This window comes from Pteropus alecto, unplaced genomic scaffold, assembly GCF_000325575.1.
Source record: "Pteropus alecto unplaced genomic scaffold, ASM32557v1 scaffold42, whole genome shotgun sequence".
Lineage (NCBI taxonomy): Eukaryota > Metazoa > Chordata > Mammalia > Chiroptera > Pteropodidae > Pteropus > Pteropus alecto.
Genome location: NW_006434825.1, coordinates 12,737,065 through 12,741,939, shown reverse-complemented (window position 1 = coordinate 12,741,939; position 4,875 = coordinate 12,737,065). Strand labels below are relative to the sequence as shown.

At 34.0% G+C, this 4,875-nt stretch overlaps 1 protein-coding gene and 1 pseudogene across 1 annotated transcript in view; both read right to left on the bottom strand.

Moving 5' to 3' along the window:
* The window catches only part of SNTB2 (syntrophin beta 2), a 72,632-nt gene that overhangs the window by 58,097 nt on the left and 9,660 nt on the right, over positions 1-4,875 (bottom strand). The window lies entirely within an intron of this gene.
* On the bottom strand, positions 3,689-3,807 carry LOC112478271 (annotated as a pseudogene).

Genomic DNA, 4,875 nt, shown 5'->3' with positions numbered 1-4,875 from the left:
GCTTATACAAAAGAACAACTACCATATGACTCCATTCCTACAAATTTCAAGAACAGACAAAACCAACTTATGGTGAAAGAAATCAGAAAAGTGGGGATGGGAAGAGGAATTGACTAGAAAGGGTAATGAGAGAACCTTCTGAGAGTGATAGAAGTGGCCTAGAGCTTATGTAGTGGTTACACAGATGAATATAATTGTCAAAACTCATACTGAATACCTAAGAACATATTATTTTTTAAAAAGTTAACGAATCAGAATTAAAGTGATAGTTAAGTGATCCAGCACAAAGAAAAACTGGACTTTATTTTATTTGAATTTTAAAATTGTATATTTTAATATGCTAAAAGAGTACGATATAATGAACATTCACATACCCATCTTTAACAGTCTTAACATTGTCGTATTTGCTCAGTTTTATTTCCTAACAAAAAGCTCCTCTGAACCTCTCCCTGACTCCATCCATCTTCTTTCTGCCCTAGCAGTAATCATATCCTGAACTTAATGTATCACAAATTTGTTGTTTTTCTTATATTTCAATTCTCTGGGCCTGAAAAATAAATTGCACTGCGAGAGCATTTTTAGGTCACCTATATTTTATTTTTTTGTTTCTTTTTTGTTTTGTTTTGTTTTTCTTATTGTTTGTTTGTTTAGGTCAACTATATTTTAAATGCCCTTTTTATACTTGAGATTTGATGCCCTGTAATACCAGTGATGTGACCAGCACTTTGCTAGGTGCCAAGAACAGTCTACAGGAGCAAAACACCAGATAAAAAAATAATTTCCTACCAGTGTGCTAATGCTAAATGAGATATATATTAATTTCTTTGCAAAAGAAATTTATTCCCCACCTTGTCAAAATATTCCTAGCATCTAAATTCCTAAACCGTGTTTGAGTAAATTTGCTTAACAATGGCCAACACAAATAAATACAATATTTATGCAAATAATCTTCCAATTTCTCATGATTTTTCACACTAAAAAGGGCAAAAAGGATTACCTGGCATCTAAGTTCTAGGCTTTGACCTTACTTTGCAATATTCATTAAAAGAGTCCTGCCCTCATTCACTAAAAAACAACGAAGAAACTTCAAGTTAGGGCTCACTTGGGCAGCACATATGCTAAAGAAACCTCAAGTTATACAATAATCAGAGACAAAATTAATTGCAATCTAGGTGGGTCAATATTTATCTCTTCTCTAAGTGATTCTTTTCTGTTTGAAGAAAAAGATCGTTTTAGCCTAAAGCCTGTGTTAGCCTAAAGAAGATGAGTTACTAGTTATAGTGAAAGGCGGAAAAACAAAAGCTGATTTATCTGCAAATCTATTAATATAAAATCTATTATCTGGCACTTCCATGCATCTCTATTACAACAGTAAAGTTCACAATAAGGTATTATAAATCCTGAAGTTCCATCGGCACGATCAAAGATTCAATTGTATTTAAAATATTTTTAGTATTAAAAATAATTTGATTACATTCTAATTCTCCAGCAATCTATGTATTTGTATATAGTCAGTTTATATTAACCACAATTCTTCATTCTCTGATTATCTCATATTTACAATTCTAAAATATGAGAACTGGAAGGCATTATACTTTTAATAGATAAGAAATGTTAAGGCATGTAATGCTGAAATTATTTTTCCCAAGGTAACAAAGAGAGCTAACGGCCGTCAGAAATGCTTTGCTGTATTTTCCCCACCCCAAATATCTTGTCTTCTCATGCTTTAGTTTAGAATCAAAGCATTTTTGGCACCAAAAGACTCAGGTAGTTTCTTTAACTACTTCCTGAGGGTTAGAGATGCCTTAATGATCCCGCAGACTTCCTTTGAGACCTAAGCACAGAGGAAGTTGGAGGAAATCTGAGAAATAAAAGAATAGTGTTAAGAAACTGGTAGGTGGTAGAGAAATAAGAGGGGGCTAGATTTTCTTCCTCCTAACTACAATCTCCTTGGAGAGAAGCAGAAGAAAAACATGCAAGGAAAACATTTTTCTTATCAAAATACATCTGTGGAAATACACACATAAATATGGTTGTCTGACACTACCTGCTAGACCTGGCTGCTAAAAACCAGCTTGGCAGCATTTAAAATTATTTCATTTATTTTCAATATAAATGTTTAATACTAATCTTGTGAATACCATCATAATTCTATATCCTAAAATGAAATTAATGAGTATAAAAATCAACTCTATTACACCGTAAGTGGACAAAGCAGGTTAACATTAAAACATCCGTGGTGAACAGTGATTTTTAGAAATTCGCTTTAGCATTATTTTGTTTTGCAAAATTTATATTTGCCTAGAGCCAGCTTAATTTTTTCAATTTTACTTTATGTTCATTGTAAAAAGTTTTATTCTAGAATATAATTAATAATCTTTGAAGAGACTAATACACAATGTTTACCCTTAGTACTCTAAAATATAATAAAGCAACTTAGTGATTTTGTAAAATGTAGACAGCTCTTGCTGCAATGAAAACAGCTAACAGTACCTTTACTAGCCAACAATTACAGCAAAATAAGAAGACAAATCCAAGACAGTGTTCTAGTCACATACAACTATCAATTGTACCCGGCATAAAAAAAATCAGAAATGAAAAGACTGGGAGACATTAACAATAACCTCCAGACAGACACGGCCATACAGAATTCAGAGCATAATTTCCTGTACATTAAGCCAATCATAACAATAAATCCTGTTGGTCTTTAGATTTGCGAGTTTAACCTAAGGTGACCCATCAGAAAAGCAGTCTATTATAATGTTAAATACCAAGAGCTGTAGAGTATGATAAATCTGAGTAATTACCTTGTCTCTACCACTCCAGGCCTCGATTTCTTCACATTTAAAATGGGCATGATGTTACCTATCACACGGGGTTATTAAAAGAATAAATGTAAAGATCTTTAGTAGAGTAAGCTCTCAATAATGTCATCATTATTTGTATTGTTTTAATTTTTAAAAATTTATAATCTAGCAACAAAAATATTTTAAGCTCCACAGCTTTAACATCTGCATTATTGTAGTGGACATAAGTTTGCCTAGCAACCATTCATTCTGCACTTTATAATGTGGTGAGTCTGCCAATCTCAATACACCACAGATGGGCATGTGACCCCGGCCTAGATCATGGTAGTCTCCATCATCTTAGAAATAATGATAGGTCCAAGGGGTAGACAAGGCGCAGCCAACCAGAGTCTTTCCCATAGGACTAGAAGAAAAACTTTTCTTTTTTAGCAGGGGTAACTAAGGTAGGGCAATATATTTCCAGAACTGCCAGCACCATCTTAGCTGACTATACAGAATTAGACTCTCTATAGCAGATGTTGCAACCAAGATAATTTGAGCCTTTGGATTGCTCTGGACCTAAACCTAGATCCACCCACAGTCTTAGGAGTTTTATGAGGCAATACATTCCACCTCTCCTTAGTTTGGTTTGGGTTTCTGCAACCAAAATAATTCTTACTAAAAAAAAAAAAAAAGTGTCTATTTTGGTTTACTTATTGAGTTTTTACCATGTGCCAGCAACTGTTTCAGCACTTTACAGGTATTACCTCCTTTAATCCTCACAACAACATGTGAGAAAGGCACTTTTGGGTTTTTTGTTTTGTTTTGTTTTAGGTGAGGCAACCCTTAGTTGACCTCACAGATTGCAAGGACCTTGTCAACTTACAATCCCTTATTTTTTATGCCTACAGCCCCTGGTCTTCCTAGGCGGTCTCCCATCCAAGTACTAACCAGGTCTGACCCTGCTTAGCTTCTGAGATCAGACAGGATCAGGTTTGTTCAGGGTAGCATGGCTGTAGACAAAAAAGTGTTTATTTTGATAGACAAAGATTTTTCCCTATCCTAATCTATCTCTAACTTCAGGGCCTGTCCCTAAGCTCTTATATTTTTGTTGTCCTTAATTATAAAATGATAATCATAGTGTATATTGTTAAGTTGCTTGAATTTCATACAAAAGCAGTGTTCAAAGTGTCACAAATAAATGCTGAGAATAACTTCTTATTTACTTTGGAGTGTCAAGAGTTTTTAAAAAGCTCTAACTAGCTCACCTGTACCCAAGCACACTTATTCTTCTTGTTTTCTTTTACAACTATCTATGGAGTTTCTAAATCTCTAAACTAAATGGTAGTTTCTCATTTAAGCTCTAATTCTGTAACTATCTTCTGATGTCTTTAGAACATTGTGGTGAATGTCTGTTTTATATGTCTGCCTAGCATCCATGCCCTCCTTCTGGTAACATCACCTTGATTCTCTTTTGAGAAATCCCCACTTTCAGTCCATGTGGGAGGCTGTGCAGGAGAGGCTGCCATCTTCTCTGGCTCCAAAGTGAGTACCTGATCGAAGTCTGGCCAATCCAAACATCCCATAGCCCTTGCCATATGATTGGAACATAGATGAATGTGGTCCAGAATGATGGGAGAGATATTACAAAGACATTAGTTCTCTTTAGATTAATTTATGAATTTAATATAATTTTAATCAAAATAGCAAAGAATTTTTTTAAAAAGAATGATAAAATCAGTCCAAATTTTACCTGGAGAATTAAGTAACAATATCAGTCTGCAATTATTTATTGTTATTTTTCAAATTTTTCTTGACTGGTATAGTCCACTTGAATTATTAGATATTAAATGTTAAAGATACAACATATAGTATGGTATGTTACAAAACACTCCAATAGAATACAACAGAAAATTCAGGATCGGATCATAGAATATAAATAATCAGGTATATAAAAAAAGATGCACTTCAAATCAATGAGGAAAGAACAGGTCATTCCTACAGTGACGGGTAGGTAGCATGTGTATTGTACCTCACTCTAGCACATTCGCTGCAGACATCACTAATTAAGTAGCATGCTTTTCTGCTG